Source organism: Podarcis liolepis, assembly GCF_965112155.1.
Source record: "Podarcis liolepis genome assembly, chromosome: 8".
NCBI lineage: Eukaryota > Metazoa > Chordata > Lepidosauria > Squamata > Lacertidae > Podarcis > Podarcis liolepis.
The window spans coordinates 80,376,246-80,395,241 of NC_139560.1; the positions used below are offsets into that span (position 1 = coordinate 80,376,246).

Here is an 18,996-nt window from a genome sequence, read left to right on the forward strand (position 1 = left end):
CTCTGCCTTCTTGTGTGAAAAACAAGGAGTGTGAAGCCAAACCAGAGAGAATAGTGTAATGAATGTTTCTATGGCTACAAGGGGAGTTGCTGTGCACTGAGCCTTTTCCATGAAGACATTAAGACAGTTTGACAAAGTACCAGTAAAGAGGGGAGAAAGGAAAGCTAAAGAACTGAGAAAGGTCAAACGTGGACTCGACACTTGTACAAAGCATGTCACTTTAATTTGATTACGAAGAGGCCTGCAAATTAATATGCCATTGTGGCAATAGTAACATTTCCAGTTTTAATACTGTTCCTTCTCTGAGTTCATGGGAGTCATGGTTAAGAAAAATATGCAAATCTGTGCTTTTTCTTTCTTTCTTTCTTTGATATCATACATGATGTCACTTAACAATAATTTTTACTGACAGCAGCAGATCTTCAGCAAACTGGAAACCCAGAGCTGTGAATCCTATAAGCAAAGAGGAACAGTTGAGAGATCATTTACCAAGCAAAAGGAGATTGGTGAGTAGAATTATAGTATGTTCTTACTGCTAAGCGGGGTGGGCTTGGAGAGGGGAGAGTATGAGAAGCAGCACATTTTCCCTCAGACCCTTCTTCCACAAGTGGCCAAATTTCTTAAGCTTTTCTGTTGCAAATTCTTCATAAGGCCAAGAGTCATGACACACCACGTTCCTTAACATCTCTGTAGAGTGCCTTCTAAACCTCCTTTTCCCCCTTCCAGCACACTTCTTTCCAACCAGTGGCATGAGGTAAAAGATGGTTGCCCCAGCCACAAAATTTCAACCCCTGGTGCTGCCTCAATACATCTGTGTGCTTCCATTGCTGGGCTCCATTGAAAATGGTTTCTCCATGCGAACCAGGAAGTGACCTCTGTAGACAATGAAACTACTCCTAAAAAAAAACCAAAAAACTCTGTGGCTGCAATCTCCTGGGTGATGCAGATGCCATTAGGCAGTTCAATGTGCATGCATTTTCTTGGTTCCCCTCCCTCCCAATACCCCTCTCCGTAAGGACCCAGGCACTAGCAAACCATGTTATGCCACTGTTTCCAACTCCAGGCTTGCTTTCTTCTCTCTCACAAGTCCCAGCTAAACTGTTGCTTCCTTTCCCCACTCTCCCAGCCTTGGCATCCAGAGATAATATGTTACTGTTTCTAACCTGTTCTCTCCTATGCTTCCTCTGCCCAATGACTGGCTGGTAGCTGTGGGCCATTGTGACCTCAGAGTAGCTGGAGGTGCCATGACTTCCAAGCCAACTACTGATGTTGCAGAACTCTCCGTTGCCTGGTTCAGAATGTAAGTCTGACCAGCATGCCATTCTTACATATACAACAAATTGAATGGCTTCCCTCAGAAATTCTTCTGCGGCTTAGAAGGATTCCATACAGAGACTTTTCCCTTCATTTTCCTTTTTCTCCAAGACATAGGCAATAATTGTATCTCAGGCAAAGCCCCACATAAAGCTCCAAGTGAGGAGAGATTAAGCCTAAAGGAACTGTGGACAAACCCAAGAAGAAACAGAACCTTGCGACAGAAGTAGCTCTACTACTCATGCGTCTCTCTAATCAAGTTCCATGAAGCTTTCCCTGTGGGTGTGATGCAGATAAAAAGAAACATGACTTTAGAAACCTTCACTTGTGGCCTGATGAATTGACCAAATAATGGAAAGACAGAAACTGCAGAGTTGAAAACACTGTTAAGCAAGGCAAACAGCACCAAGCATTGCAAAACCTAAGGGATTATTTACAATACAAGAGTAAACAGCTGTGGGCAGTGCAGAAAAACATTCATCCACAAGAAGCAGCAATTTCCTGTTGTGTCAAACCCAGGGCCAGGTTCAGTATCTGCAGGTTATTTTCCTTTCTGCATATCCAGTTTTAGCTCAAGCCATCTTCAAAAATCTGGGACTCCAGTTTGGATGTCTTAGTACATATTTATTTAAACCCCACCATTTCCCCTCAAGATGACTTGCAGCTAAAAATAAGAAAAAATAGAAATATACAAAACCTCAGAGCTTCCCACCTCCTCCCAGGATCTAGATATGCCAATCGAAGTCTGTCTTTTGGTCTTATTCATGTTTATTAAAAGGCAATGGATGGAGAGCCAGTGTGGTGTAGTGGTTAAGAGCGGTAGTCATGTAATCTGGGAAACCGGGTTCGCGTCTCCGCTCCTCCACATGCAGCTGCTGGGTGACCTTGGGCCAGTCACACTTCTGTGAAGTCTCTCAGCCCCACTCACCTCACAGAGTGTTTGTTGTGGGGGAGGAAGGGAAAGGAGAATGTTAGCCGCTTTGAGACTCCTGAAGGGGAGTGAAAGGCGGGATATCAAATCCAAACTACTACTACTACTACTACTACTACTACTCTTCTTCTTCTTCTTCTTCTTCTTCTTCTTCTTCTTCTTCTTCTTCTTCTTCTTCTTCGTACCCCTTCCCATGTACCAAAGCAAACTGTTAACTGAATTTAGGTTATTATTATTATTATTATTATTTTCAAAAAAAATGGTTTTTCAAATTTATAACAAACATATCCACAAACATAAAAAGAAAACATCAAAAAACAAGCAAGCAAGCAAGCAAACATATATCCTAACTGTAAAAATTCCACTTTTGTTATCACTTTTGGTGACTTCCTCAAATCCCCCTGGCTGAGTTTCCATATACATCATTGTAGCAGTTTTCCAAAACTAGTTTCACATAAATTTACTTGGTCCATTAACATCTTTATTTCTTTTCATTTTGAGTGTTATTATTAAGACTGGTTTCAGGACAGCATTATCCACTGCGCCTGAGGAGAGAACCCTGGCTCTAAAATGAAAAGACTCCTACAGTCAGTGGAGTGGCTGAAGTTTCAATGTGCTGCCTGAGACTGAGGACAGAAACTGCAAGTTGCTAGTCAACCGGGAGCTGCGAATTTGGTGTGTGGTGCTCTGATCTTAGGGGATAGAATGGCAGCCAGCCAGGGGCAGAGGAAGGGGTGTGCGGTGGGGGCTTCGCTGAGGGGGTGACATCGTTTTGACAGCCGGGGGAGACCTGGGAGTCACGGGCGCGTGGTGCGCCAAATGTCTGCCATCGGCAGCTCACTCCGCCCCCGGCTACAGGGTGCAGGCACTGTTCCATGCCCCCAAGTGGCTATTTCATGCCTGGGAGGGCACCCTCTGTGCCCTGCACCCCTTGGGAGTGCCCCCTCCCTGGGGAGCACGAGAGGGTGAAATACTTTACTAGAAAAATGAAGTTGCTGTGAGGAAACCGTTCTAATAACACAATAACCTGACTGTCTCGTCCAGCATCCTGTTCTCACAGTGGCCAATCAGATGCCTGTGGGAAACCAGCAATCAGGATTAGAGCATAAGAGCTCTCTCTTCCTGTGGTTTCTAGCAATTGGTATTCAGAAGCATTGAAACCAGTATGCTTCCGAGCACAATTCAAAGTGTTGGTGCTGACCTTGAAAGCCCTAAATGGCCTAGGTCCTGTATACCTGAAGGAGCGTCTCCACCCCCATCATTTTGCCCGGACACTGAGAATCAGCGCCGAGGGCCTTCTGGTGGTTCCCTCATTGCGAGAAGTGAGGTTACAGGGAACCAGACAGAGGGCCTTCTCGGTAGTGGCGCCCACCCTGTGGAACACCCTCCCTTCAGCTATTCTATCTTTAAAAGACATCTGAAGGCAGCCCTGTTTAGGGAAGTTTTTAATATTTAATGCTGTACAGTGGTACCTCAGGTTGAGTACTTATTTCGTTCCGGAGGTCCGTACTTAACCTGAAACTGTTCTTAACCTGAAGCACCACTTTAGCCAATGGGGCCTCCTGCTGCTGCTGCGCCGCCGGAGCCCGATTTCTGTTCTTGTCCTGAAGCAAAGTTCATAACCTGAGGCACTATTTCTGGGTTAGTGGAGTTTGTAACCTGAAGCGTATGTAACCTGAAGCGTATGTAACCCGAGGTACCACTGTACTGTTTTTAATCATTTGATTGGGAGCCGCTCAGAGTGGCTGGGGAAACTCAGCCAGATGGGCGGGGTATAAATAATAAATTGTTATTGTTATTGTTATTGCTGCAACCAACTGTGGAGGCAGAGCATCAATAGCGCTCTCTTCCATGAATGTATCTGGTCCTCTTTTAAAGCCTTCCAAGTTGGGAGCCATCACTGCCTCCTGTGGGAAGTGAGTTCCTTAGTTTTATTTTGGGTTTGCGGAAAGTAATGGCCAGCGATGATTTTTATTTCATTTAAGAAACCAAAACAAAACTCCAGTACAATTTCATATAACTTTCTAATGTGAGCGGCTAGATGCTGGAAAGTAAGGCAGATGGGCTACATTTTACTAAGAATAATAGTACATCCATCATCTGCAAGTTAGATGTTTAAGGCTTAATGAAATATTCCAGCCAAGGCAAGCAGATTTGTTCATATGTCAATAACTGGGAAACTGATTATTTTGCAAGGAAAATAAAGCAAAGAAATAAAATGAGTCAGCCATTAAGACAATCTACGGAAAATTTATGAGTCTGCAAAAAACCCCGGCTTGCTGAGCATTGGAACAAATTGGAAAAATCGAAGAGAAAACTGGATGTGAACCTTTAAATGTGCTTCTGACCTATGCAAAGTGACTTTGCAAACAAAAGAAATAAATGGCATCATATAGTTAATTATTAAATCAGTATACATATGGGGAAAAAATCTGTTTGCAAACTCAGCAGGAGCCCCTCCACGCAGTCTGATTTTTTCTCATGCTAATCTTTTAGTCCCAATTTCATTCCTTTATTCATAAGTCTGAAAGCCCATTACCTTAAAGGGTTTTTTAATGCTCTCAAATTTGTCTTAAGTAACACGGTGCAAGTTAAAGCCAGTCAAGTCAGGTGTGAAAGTCTAGCTGAATGCCATACTAAACGTTTCCTGAGAATATTTTGTCTTTGGAAGACAGGTCAAAATTTCATCAAGCGCTGTTTCAACTGGAAACACACTACCTGTGGGGAGGAGGGAGAATAAGAAACAACAGTTGACAGAAAATATAGCACAAGGCAGTAAGACAACATGTACACCAAACATGGAGAAGATGAGGTAGAGACAAAGAACTGAAGAAGCAATAGAAAGTGGGACTGGGAAGAGATGGAAGGGCCATGCCTTACTGGGATACAAGAAGCAGACAGACTAAGGATGGGGCAGAAAGTGTAGGGTTCATTTTCCCTGTTGATGTTCAGTTCCAGGTTCCCCCCTCCGCAACACACACACACACACACACACACACACACACACACAATATTTCCCTCCCATTGAAACAAACAACAGTGGTTCTGGATTTGGCGTAGAGACCATCTTATCCTGGAAAACCTGCTCCCTGCCTTGCAGTCCTTTTGCCACCTGGCCTGGGAGGACTGACTCCACCTACAAAACCTAAGGCTGCTGAACAGACTCTTCGGCTGGGGTGCTGTTTGGGGCTTTTTGCTGTAGGGGTGGTGGTTGTTGCTGTGGTTGGTGGGTTGCTGTTGCTTTTTGTATCTTTATTTTAGTTCTTGTGATTTATGTGGAAATTGTCTAGTTTGGTTGTGTATTTTTTTAATGTTTTCCTTATTGTTTATGACGACTATTGTAATGATCTACAGTACATTGATCTACCACTGCAATCTACCCTCCCATCAGATGGGATAAATAATTATATGACCATCCATAAACATCTGAAGGTGGCCCTGTACAGTGGTACCTCTGGTTACGAACTTAATTCTTTCCGGAGGTCCGTTCTTAACCTGAAACCGTTCATAACCTGAGGTACCACTTTAGCTAATGGGGCCTCCCGCTGCCGCCGCCGCTACATGATTTCTGTTCTCATCCTGAGGTAAAGTTCTTAACCCGAAGTACTACTACTGGGTTAGTGGAGTCTGTAACCCGAAGTGTTTGTAACCCGAGGTGTTTGTAACCCGAGGTACCACTGTATTGGGAAGCTTTTAATGTGTGGCGATCTGTTGTGCTTTTGTATATTCTGTTGGAAGCTGCCCAGAGTGACTGGGGCAACCCAGTCAGATGGGTGGGGTATGAAAAAATATTATTATTAAGTTATGTATTTTATGTTGTAAGCTGCCTTGAGCATGGTTTGAACTCTGGAAAGGCAGCATGCAATCAAATTACATATGTATATTCATGCCTCTCCTGACATGCCCCCCAGAATGCCTCTTGTTTTCCCTCTGCAAGTCGGAAGTCCAACATGGTGGAGGACTTTACCACCACCTCAGAGAGGTGGCATCTCTCTCCCTCCCTCCCTCCCTCTCTCTCTCTCTCTCTCTCTCTTTCTCTATTTCTCTCTTTCTCTTTCTCTCTTTTGGATGGACCTCTTTCTATGCACTGAGAGAGGGAGAGCCCATGTACCCTTTGATGCCCCCCCAGGGACCACAAAACTGCACCCTAATACATTTTTGGACAGAATTCTTATGGGAGTTTTACTATCTCATACCACAATTGTCATGGGATATCTTGCTTTGTATTGTTTAAACTGCCTGATTCTAAGGATGTGTAATAGAGACCCACACATACATATATATTGGATTACTCCCCCCAGTCACTGATTCACTTAGTTCTTCCCTAGGCATTCAGAGCTGCTTAGGAATCTAATTGCCCACATCACACCCTGATGAGTTGCTTTTCAAAGTGGCAGCAAAGTCTGAAAATCAGAGCCCAAACTTACAAGATTTCAGGCTGTTCCTGTGGCAGATAGAATTCATATTTCAGACCTTAGTTCATCTAATTTAAGGATTTCAGCCACATTACCCACATATATCTCACAAGGAAGTCTGTTTTCCTTTTCCTTTTTACAGGTTTTCTTTTGATTTGGGATCTTATTATTTTGAGCTATTGGTCAAAGAAGAACGGTCTGCCTTTCATTCTGAAACATAGCATTTTGAAAGCCACTATAGTATGAAAGACGGTCCTTTTTATTATTGCAATAGAAATAATAGGTCTGGAAACTCTTCTTCTTAAGACTGTGAGATGGTTTCATTTGACATCAAATCAGACTCATTTGGATTCAATAGTGAGAGTTCAAGAGTGAGCTCAACTGCCTATTATGGAAATTAAGACTCCGCCTTCCATGAAGACTAAAGAGTATTATCATATTATAGCATAAAAGCCATAACACTTGTGGACTGGTGCAAGTGAACTCTCATGATAGTCTACTACAGGTGCAAGATTAGGAAACACTGAGGATTTTATTACTTACCATGAGTTTAATAAGAGAAGCAATGAGAAATGACAAGCATAGCTGCAGAAGAGATTGTATTTCTCAGACTTTTTCAAGAATATACAGGATACATATAAACTGTATACTGTTGTTGTTTAGTCGTTTAGTTGTGTCCGACTCTTCATGACCCCATAGACCAGAGCACGCCAGGTACTCCTGTCTTCCACTGCCTCCCGCAGTTTGGTCAAACTCATGCTGGTAGCTTCGAGAACACTATCCAACCATCTCGTCCTCTCTCGTCCCCTTCTCCTTGTGCCCTCCATCTTTCCCAACATCAGGGTCTTTTGCAGGGAGTCTTCTCGTCTCATGAGGTGGCAAAAGTATTGGAGTCTCAGCTTCAGGATCTGTCCTTCCAGTGAGCACTCAGGGCTGATTTCCTGAAGAATGGATAGGTTTGATCTTCTTGCAGTCCATGGGACTCTCAAGAGTCTCCTCCAGCACCATAATTCAAAAAGATCAATTCTTCGGCGATCAGCCTTCTTTATGGTCCAGCTCTCACTTCCATACATCACTACTGGGAAAACCATGGCTTTTACTATACCTGGAGGAGGAACCGGCAAGCCATTCCAGTATCCCTGCCAAGAAAACTCCATGGACAAAGACAACAGGCAACGGTATACTAGGCTTCAGATATTAATAGTGCAAGCACATTGGAGCCAGAGCAAATGGTGATGTGCACTGAGGCCTGAGCATGCACTGTTGCTGGGATCATTAGTTGGCATGATGTCACAACTGATAAAAGAGTTCTGCAGTTGCCATGGACTCTGTACTTAGTGCATCTTAGTACTTGAACCTGTCATGTTCACTCAGGAGCATAGGCACATAGAAAACTGCCATATGAGCTTTGACTTTGATGGCAAAGGGGAGGAAAGAAGAAGAAGTCCCGACAATAACGGATTGGCATAACAAGCTACAAGAATTTGCTGAAATGGCGCAGTTGACAATAGTCTGAGAGGCAATTCAATTTGCAGCTTTTTTACTAAATTATTAATAAAAATAAAGCTAAGCAAAGATATTGCGGGCAAGTTTTTATTCCATCGCAAACTTGGTTGGCAAAGAAAAGTCCAGTGTAAGAGGACAAATAGTTGGATTAAATCACTAGAGAGAAATCCTTCCTCAACTATGATGTTTATTGGGTGACCTTTGCCCAGTGACTAACTCTCACCCCAACCTATCCCATAGGATGGCTTGTATGGACATTTCAGGGCTGGCCTGCTCATAAGGTGGGCTGAAGGAGTTGCCTCGGGTGGCAGAAGCCCAAGAGGTGGCACCCACCTTGCTCAGCCAACCTGCTGCCTCCACCACCAGTGGAGAAGCAGTGCTGGCTTCTGGCAATATCTTGCCCAAATCTCTCAATAACAACAAACAAACAAACAAACAAACAAACAAACAAATTATTATTTATACCCTGCCCATCTGGCTGGGTTTCCCCAGCCACTCTGGGCAGCTTCCAACACAATATTAAAATACAATAGTTTATTAAACATTAAAAGCCTGTCTAAACAGGGCTGCCTTCAGATGTCTTCTAAAAGTTTGGTAGTTGTTGTTCTCTTTGACATCTGGTGGGAGGGCGTTCCACAGGGCGGGTGCCACTACAGATAAGGCCCTCTGCCTGGTTCCCTGTAACTTGGCTTCTCGCAGTGAGGGAACCACCAGAAGGCCCTCAGCACTAGACCTCAGTGTCCGGGCAGAATGATGGGGGTGGAGACGCTCCTTCATATATACTGGACCGAGGCCATTTAGGGCTTTAAAGGTCAGCACCAACACTTTGAATTGTGCTCGGAAACATACTCAAGATCTTGCTGAAATCTTGCAAGATCTCGTGGAGTGCATGAGATCATGCTATATCTCACCAGAGCCTGTCACCACTTCATGTGTGCTGCCACGCAACCCAGGTAAGGGAGGGGTGACGCAAAAGTGGCAGGGCAGGATGGCACCTTCCTGTTTGCCTCAGGTGGCAAAATGGGACACTCCGCCCCCATCCATTTATAACAAACGTGATGGAAACTTGAATACAGTGGTACCTCAGGTTACAGATGCTTCAGGTTACAGATGCTTCAGGTTATAGACTCTGCTAACCCAGAAATAGTACCTTGGGTTAAGAACTTTGCTTCAGGACGAGAACAGAAATCATGTTCTGGCAGTGCTGCGGCAGCAGGAGGCCCCATTAGCTAAAGTGGTGCTTCAGGTTAAGAACAGTTTCAGGTTAAGAACGGACCTCCAGAACGAATTAAGTACTTAACCCAAGGTACCACTGTATTTGATTTGGAAGCATTATAAACATGCGTATCAGAAATATGCTGTAATACATGAACTTTAATTGCTCCAGAGTACTGATAGGACAACATTTCAGAGGGAACAGGTTGGGCACGGCTTGCTTTGGTTTTTTTTTTTTTTTGAAAAAGTACTTTTTTCAAAAAGTAGGGTTTTTTTTGAAAAAGTCATTTCTTTTGGGATTCTTCAAACATTTAACAGAAACTTAGGGGAGGAATCATTCTAGGTTTTGAAACAGTCTCTTTTCTCTTTGCCTGAAGATGCCTTCAAGAAGCTGAAATGTAAGATATTCATCTTGGCTCACATTACCAACCTTTCAGAGCAGATTATATCCCCAACCAAAAAAACCTCCGTTATTAGGCTTTTTTTGTTTGAAGGCTTCTTTTCTTTGGCCCCAAGCTTGATGAAAATACTGTCCATTCATTTCCTCGTGACATGCTGCAGCATAAGAATTGTTCTTCCCTTCAAGTAGAAAAATTTGATTACCAGTATTTATCACAAAAAGAAATGGAAGAGAGAAATATGTTTTCTGATTTTCAAGAGAAGACCAGTGCTGCCACCTTTAAAAAAGAAAAGAAAAAAGGAATACACTGGATGGCAATTATATTTTAATAATTTGGCTTGGAATCTTAAAACGAGGTCTTGTTCCCTGTTTAAAAATTCTCTTCTTGGCTCCCTGAAACAAGACTAGCAATGAAAGGGAACTTTAGACTAGTCAGATCATTGCAATCATTTGGAGAAACCTTCCTGAATGTTTCACAGTTTAGTTTCTACCCAAACTATAGCTTTTAGTATAGAGTCACTAGTAGGGAACCAGACAGAGGGCCTTTTCAGTAGTGGCACCCACCCCAGCAGATGTCAAACAGATAAACAGCTATGTGATTTTAAAAAGACATCTGAAGGCAACTTTGTTTAGGGAAGTTTTGATGCTGTGTTGTGTTTTTACTATTTTGTTGTTGTTGTTGTGAGCCACCCAGAATGGCTTGGGCAGCCCAGTCAGATGGACAGCATATAAATATATTATTATTATTATTATTATTATTATTATTATTATTATTATTATTAGTTTGGAATGCTGCTCCTACTGAAATAAGACAGTTCTGATATTTCATCATCTGCTGAAAATTTACTGTTTAGAGAATTGTTTTGAATCAGTTTTGGTCTGCTGTGCATTTTAAGTTTTTATACAATTGTTGTTGTTGTTTAGTCATTTAGTCGTATCCGACTCTTCGTGACTCCATGGACCAGAGCACACCAGGCACTCCTGTCTTCCATGAAGTGTTAATAATCTTATTGAACACTGCCATGATATTGTTCATGAGTTGGTGATTCATAAATCAATAAAAACAGGGGATTAGACAAATTCATGGGGGATAAAGCCATTACTCAGAATGAGGCAATCGCCTCAAGTAGCATATGCTGGTGGGCAGTCTCAATGACTGTGCCTTGGGATGGAAGGGATGAATTTCTCCTTCTAGCATGCTGTGGTCCTGAGAATTAGGCCACCCATGCCTGTGATTAATTAACAAACCCACCCCTGAAGCTGATCGTGAAGCTGAGGCTCCAATACTTTGGCCACCTCGTGAGAAGAGAAGACTCCCTGGAAAAGACCCTGATGTTGGGAAAGATTGAGGGCACAAGGAGAAGGGGATGACAGAGGACGAGATGGCTGGACAGTGTTCTTGAAGCTGCCAGCATGAGTTTGACCAAACTGCGGGAGGCAGTGGAAGACAGGAGTGCCTGGCGTGCTCTGGTCCATGGGGTCACGAAGAGTCGGACACGACTAAATGACTAAACAACAATAACTCACATTTAGCATAGCACAAGGCCAATTTATCCCTGAGCTATATGGCTCAACCCTGCAAAGCATTGCTCATGCATGTGCACACACAGAGACTCCAACTTCTTGCAGGACATGTAGGCCTTCCTCCTACACTTATATGACATTGCCTGTCATAGAGAACATTAAGAAAGTTACTGGTATGGACTCTGTCTCTACACTGCTGAACCCATTGCCTGTCAGTTCCATCTTAACTCTCAAAACACTGATTATTTTATTTATTTATTTATTGAATTTATATCCCACAATATACCCAGAGGTCTCAGGGCAGTTCACAGAAAAGATCACAATATAGAAAATCAAAATAAGAACAACAACCCAATAACACCCTCCCAGAAAAAAGCCACATTTTAAAAGGGTATAAGATGTCAACCAGGTCAACCAAAGGCCTGGTTAAAAAGGAACGTTTTTGCCTGGTGCCTAAAGGTGTATAATGAAGGCGCCAGGTGAACTTCCCTGGGGAGAGCATTTCACAGATGGAGAGCTATTGCAGAGAAGGCCGGCTCTCGTGTTGCCACCCTCCGGACCTCTCAAGGAGGGGACAGATGAAGGAGGGCCTCAGAAGATGATCTCAGGGTCCGGGTACGTTCATATGGAAAGAGGCGGTCCCTTGAGGTATTGTGGTCCTGAGCCGTTTAAGGCTTTATAGGTCAAAACCAGCACTTTGAATTGGGCCCAGAAACTAATTGGTAGCCAGTGCAGTCGGACCAGGATCACTATATTATATGCTCAAACCACCCTGCTCCAGTGAGCAAACTGGCAGCTGAATTCTGCACTAGCTGAAGTTTCTGAACTGTCTTCAGAGGCAGCCCTAAGTATAACGCATTGCAGTAATCAATTAAATCCTAACACCCAGGAATCAAGGGTGAGGAAGACACTCAGAAACCCAAGGGAGTCAGGGCATCCACAGAGCCATTAAACTTCTATTTCCAGTATTTAGGCATGAGTGCCAATGCTTGTGTAAGCAAAACACAAGGGGAGCTTTGGAGAACCTCAATTTTTTCAGAAGTATGAATATATTGTCCATGGAATGCTGATGGACTGTTGAGTGAGTCGGGAAAACCAGGTGGAAAAGGGGAATAGTATCCTGAAGGAAGTCAAGACTATCTGGCTGGGTGGCTGGATCACTATACAAGAGAACTCCACATTGCAGCATTTAGTTGCTGGATCCACATGTGTTGTCCAAAGCTGGCAGACTTGGAAGCTTCTATTGAGGAGCGTCCTTCAAGAACTTTTAAGAGAAATGAAAGGATTTTGGAAAAGACTAATGACATGACTCAGAAAGGGTCCTACACCATTTTCCATTTTGGAAAATGGAATGAAGCAGAAGTCCCAGCAAAGGAAGAATGGATACAAAAATGTATGGAACATGCAAAAATGAAATCAAGACAACAAACGTTTTACTAAAGAATAGAAATGGTTTATTGAATATTTACAGATAAATTGTAAACAGATAAGAACATTGGCAGGATTATTGAAATAACATGCGGTTTTATAAGACTATGTATTTATAGTAGATGAATAAATGAGCAAATTAAGTTAATTTGGATATGCAGAAGATCTTAAAAACAAATTTAAGGAACCTCAGAAAGAGGGGGAAGGAAGTCAAGTTTGGAAATGTTAACATGATTGTAAAATTAGTGAAATGTATAAGTCTGAAAAGCATAAATAAAATGGAAAGAAAGAAAGAAAGAAAGAAAGAAAGAAAGAAAGAAAGAAAGAAAGAAAGAGTCCTACACATTGCTACCTAAGAGATTCAAACCATGGCAGGACAACTGAAGGACGTTTTCGTTCCATTTGAATATACACTTTACATCTCCATTGTTCCATTTTGTAATTTGCGGAACTGAATGTATGTATATCAAGTAATTTAAGTTTTTCTTTCTTTTATATTTAAGCAATCCAAGCCAGGCCAAAATATAAAATGAGGGATTCATTTTCCGCAAGGGAAAAAAGGGCAATTTAACGAAATTGACCTAAATATTTAGCCATGCTCCACTTAAGGATTAGAAGGAAGGATTCAACCACTTCTTATGTTATGAAAGAGCAGTCTTCCATCCCCACTTTTAAGTCCCCTTTAAGCTCCTCTCAGAGATCAAATGAAGTTTGTTTGCCAAATCTCTATGTAAGGAAACCTGTTCTGTATTAGACTTTTAAAAGAGAGAGTGAGAGAGCAAAAAGTGTACTAAGCTCAGTAAATCCGGTTAGCAGGATAAACCTCCCTAAATCATTTTGCCCCCTCCTCGGATATTCTGGAAGCAGCATCAGCAGCAGTTTTTTTGTAACTTGATCCTATTTTCTTTGTGGTACAGCTTGCAAGCCCTGAATTGAACAAGGTAATTCAAAGTAGCCGCATTCGCCCAGCACAGTCTCCTCCTGCTCGTTGGCGCATATTTGGGTTGGGGTTGGGAGTGGGGGCAGCACACTCCTAGATGTAACAATTTTAGGAATGGGGAAGGAAGGCTGAGCATTTAATACAGCCTTTTGCGTGCACAATCTATAATCGCTGAAACCCTATAGACGGTTAGGCTGTTGAAATCCCAGTGGCTTCCGCGGAATTTAAACAATCCAGCTGTTCAGAGGATTGTTGCAGCCAATATGGATAAGCTGAAAGCACAATGCAAAAACGCCTTTGGAAATTGTTAAAGTTCTCCCCCCCCCCCGGCTCCCGATTGCCCAGGCAAACTTTCCCTCCCACTCTCTCACTCGGCATTAAAACTGGAGGCACACTTTGCTCTTACATTTGAAAATAGCTTTTTATTTTTACGCTTACGTGTCAGAGTGAATTGTGCTGCCACTCGCCGCACAAGCTGTGTGCAGATGCCTTGAACAGACAGAGGCAACCCCAGTAGAAGGAAAAAAAAACTTGCTCAAGGCTTCTGAACAGAGCAAAATCCATATGTTTACATACTTGGCTCCAGCAAATGTTCTTTGAAACCATCCTGTTTTCAAAATGAGTAATGACCAAACTAGGACGTGGTTTAAACCACTGTGCCGCTTGGACTTGCCAGTTGGAAGTTCGGCTGTTCAAAGCCCCGCGATGGGGCAATCTCCTGTTGTTCAGTCCCAGCTCCTGCCAACCTAGCAGTTCGAAAGCACGCAGTACAAGTAGATAAATAGGTACTGCTCCAGCAGGAAGGTAAACGGTGTTTCTGTGCACTGCTGTGGCTTTGCCAGAAGCGGCTTAGTCATGCTGGTCACATGACCCGGAAAAACTGTCTGTGGAAGTGGACTGTGGCGATCACACAGGGTCCCCGGACGTTTGACGGTCTATTGATCCCTGTGCCACCACTGTGATCACTTCCCCACTGCCACCAACCCGTTTCTCTTGGGTACACACAGAGTCCAGAAAGTTGTTAACATTAAACCAAATAAACAAGTTTATTTTATAAGCATTAACAAGTTTATGGGTTCAGGTAATTTTTCTTGTCAGTTTCTTAATCTTAGTTTCTTTACTGACCTATACCTTCCTAATACTTCTAACTGATTATCCCAACTGTTTAACTGACTCCTCTTAACAGTTTCTCTCACTCTCTCACATCAAAGTAGCCCAACCCACAGACTATTCCTCCCTCTCCCTTCTCTAACTCCAGACTGACTTCTTAACAACTCTAACTCCTCCCCTTGGGTTCCTATTGGTTAATCATTTTACACTTAGTTGACCCTTTCTTTATGACCTAGTATGAAGTCACACACCTAGGAGGGCAAACGCCACACAGACAAACACCGGCTCCCTTGGCCTGTAGAGCGAGATGAGCGCCGCAACCCTAGAGTCATTCACGACTGGACTTAACTATCAGGGGTACCTTTACCTTTAATGGCCAAACTGCATGTGTCCCTAAAGGAACAATGCACTAGACAAGAAGCTGGTGGGAAGCATGGGTGGCATAAGTTAAGCTAGTGTAAAGTTACACCGGATCCAAACTCCATTCAGCATAGGAATTGCTGCTGGCTGAGCTCACCTAAGCCTGGCAGAGGTGAAACAAGCCTTTGAAATAGACTTTGAGTTATGCCATCCATTTTCCCAGCCTAATTTGCTGTGTGCTGTCAGGTCACATGACCGAGTAGAATGGGCTTAATATCCAGAATACGTCCACCACCTTCTGATCACACCCCCACTATGCCTCTCCCTGTCATCTTACAACCAGTCCAATGGGTAGCATTGCTGTCAACTTCTTCCTCTTTAGCCTCATTTTTGCCCCTGAAGCTCAGCAGGGAAGAGGCTCCCTTGGTCTCCTTGCCTTCTGCCCACCAGTCCTAATGGGCACCAACCACCACTAGTTTGGGGATGCTCTATTTCGGAATTTCTGCACTCAGCAGAAGGGATGGCTTGAGCAACCTACAAGACCACCTCCGACTCTATGATTCTTTGATTCCATGAACTGTGCAAAGGCACAGCAGGCAGACCCTAGATTGGTAGATAATTTGGACTCATAGATGCCTTAGCACACAGTTTGGGGATTGCTGATATATACTTTATACTGCCAAAACTGCATCAGCTTCCCCATCACATTTCTACAACAGGAGTCTTCAGGTTATAAAATTGGCCACTGAAGAAGATTTATTCCCCTAATTGTTCATGAAAACGCAGATAATGAACATAAAGTAGGCAATAACACAGGGCCAGGTGTGTTTCTTGGCCAATATATGCCCTCACTTGTCTGAGCCAAGAAGCAAGTTGCAGATGGATGGATGCTTTAACGTGCCCAAAGTGGTTATACAGTGATGGACAAACATACAGCTACTGTCCATATGCAAGCCTACTGAAATAGCCATTTAAAAAGAGGAAATATCATGCAAATTGTGATTTGCCAAGCCTGATAGCTCCTGGGGTGTAGTTATTCCGTGCCATTATGGAAGACGTGCCTGGGCATTTTCTGGATTGTGCAATCATCATTAAAGCAACATTTGAGGATTCTGCAGTCATTCTGATCTCTAGAGCACATGAGGCAACACTAACTGCAAAATTAAAAATCTGCCCAATGTGTCTCTTATTCTGCCTGCTGCATGTTCTAGGTTTCCTCCTTAACCAGTCCCTCCTTCTACACCCCCCATTCTCTGTTGATGCTAACTGTCAGTACAGTAAATGGTTTCCCACTGTTCTACTATGCACATAGATTCTCCTGTGACAAAGATAAAGAAATTGATGCTTCATTCTCTCCCATAGCCATGATGAAGTGGGCTAGTTTTCACTACAATCATAGCCTGACATCTCTCCCCCCCTGCATGTATGGTGGTTCCTTCACTTCTGGATATCAATAAGACAAGAAAGGTTTGTGTGTCTCCTTGTATGTAGGGTGGGACTGCAGTTTCTGTCAGCAAGGGCTAAGCCACCCAGACTCAGTGGAGGTGGGCAGGCTGTTTCTTCACTAGAAGTGTCCCTAAGCATTGTCTCTCCCTATCAGTAAGGTAATCCACAAGTCATTAACACTACAAAAGTTCAAGAACTCCCACCCAGGATTTACACACAAAAGCACAGTAATAGTTCAGGAAGAAGCTGACCTTTCTCCCCTTATGGTGCTGGAGGAGACTCTTGAGAGTCCCATGGACTGCAAGAAGATCAAACGTATTCATTCTTAAGGAAATCAGCCCTGAGTGCTCACTGGAAGGACAGATCGTGAAGCTGAGGCTCCAATACTTTGGCCCCCTCATGAGAAGAGAAGACTCCCTGGAAAAGACCCTGATGTTGGGAAAGATGGAAGGCACAAGGAGAAGGGGGCGACAGAGGATGAGATGGTTGGACAGTGCTCTCGAAGCTACAAACATGAGTCTGACCAAACTGTGGGAGGCGGTGGAAGACAGGAGCGCCTGGTGTGCTCTGGTCCATAGGGTCACAAAGAGTCGGACACGACTGAACGACTAAACAACAACAACACAGAACTCACCTTCAACTTTTTACCCCGCACCAAAAGCCAGGGAACTTGTGTCCACCAGCTTCCATGGTGGGATAATGACTCCAGATCACTTTTTTGCTAAATCACTCTCCCTTTGTCAAGGGTACACCTCTTTGCCAAGGAAGCAGGAGAGTTGTGGCCCCCAGTCATTTCATGGACTCATGACCCATGCACCACTAATCCGCTGCCACCAACCAGGTTCTCCCCGGTAAAACACTTTGTCTCAGTCAGGTTCTCAAGTTAACAACGAAGATTGTAGTTTATTGCAAACACAAACAAACTTTAAATGCATTTGAAACGCTCTTACCCTTTACCCTCTTAGTCTTATTTTCTCCTGTCTCTAACTCACTCTAACTCCTCTACCTCCTCTCACACAAGAACCAACTGCACTAACTGTCTATTTCCAACTGTCTTCCAACTGCTTTTTCCCAACTGTCTAAACCTCTGGCTAAGCCTTTTAAAAACAGGTAGGCTCCACTTCTGGGCTATTCTATTTCTACCTATTAACCCTTTCTCTCCCCCTGTACAGACATTTCCAAAAGAACGGGCAAACGCCACAGTCCTCTCCCATATGAACCCCACAGTCTTCATGAGATCTCTCCTGGGACAGATATTTCCAGCCCAAGTTAGTTTGGCTCCCCTTTCTACCCTCACCAGCATTTCCTGTTGTCCTTCCATGTTTGTTACTCTGTGCTTGGTCTAGTTAGGAACCTATGGAAAGGCATCTTGTGTTCTTCCCTTGAACCATTTCCACCAGTTAAGAGGGTTCCGGTTGCCATGTTTTGGACAATGCACTAGGTGGAGTGCAAGGGAAACTTTGCCTGGATGGGAATGAAAACAATCCACAATGGCCCTGCTTCTTGCACTCTTTGAATGTTTTTTTGGCTGGCAGAGATGTGTCCTCAGACTCTGCTAATGGCTCTTAACATGCCTGGGTAGAAGACAGAGAGGGGTGTCTGAGTATACAGAAACTATCCTACCATACAATGATAACATTTACATTCATGGATCTGTCCACTTTGCCTCTAGCCCATTCTTGACACAAGCCCCCACCCTCCCCAGAAGGCTGTTCAGAAGTGAATGTGTCCCCTACCACAGACTTAAATTGGGGAGATATGGCAAGTGGAATATTTTCTTGAGCTAGTGCTTTTGCAGACATATTTGCAAGGCTGCGGTAAGTCACCATGCTCAAAAAGTACTCTTGTGCGGGTTTTTGTTTTGTTTTTTTTTTAAAGAAAAACTATTAAAGTTGCTGCTGAAAATTGAATTGAAAATACTACAGTCAGGTAAATATCACCTATATTTGGGATATATAGAGTTTCAACATAACAAAATACCAAGAAGGATCAGATTGTCTACTTAGATCAGCCAGTTATCTCACTAGTCTTCTTTTTTTGGCAGGGGGAGAAGGGGGCTTTTAATTTTAAAAAAGACATTCTTAAGGCAGATGAGTTACACAAGCATACAGAGTAGGGTGGGGTGACAATCCTAACCATATTTTCTTTATTTACTTCCCTAGACATTCTGGGACACAAAGGTGTAAGAAAATCATGGGAGAAGAAAGAAGATGATATCAAATTTGCAATATAAGTTACAAAGAGAGAAATCTATGGAAATCCCTTCCCCCTCCAACCCTTGCCGATACCTGCATAAGGCAGATAGTGAAGGGAGAAAAGCACTATGTCGTCTTTAGAAGCCAGGCTGCACTCACTCACTCGTCCTTTTTCTTATCTATATTCATGGGTTTTTCAGGGGCCCAGCAGT

General features: G+C 43.3%; 1 long non-coding RNA gene across 1 annotated transcript; it reads right to left on the reverse strand.

Moving 5' to 3' along the window:
* Nucleotides 1-201: 201 nt before the first annotated feature.
* LOC310714434 lies at nucleotides 202-17,692 on the reverse strand. The gene is made up of 4 exons (XR_014529761.1): nucleotides 17,224-17,692; nucleotides 4,785-4,963; nucleotides 1,164-1,590; nucleotides 202-453 (listed from the first exon to the last, which is right to left on the reverse strand). It is a non-coding gene; the product is annotated as an uncharacterized lncRNA (long non-coding RNA).
* Between the last annotated feature and the right edge of the window lie 1,304 nt (nucleotides 17,693-18,996).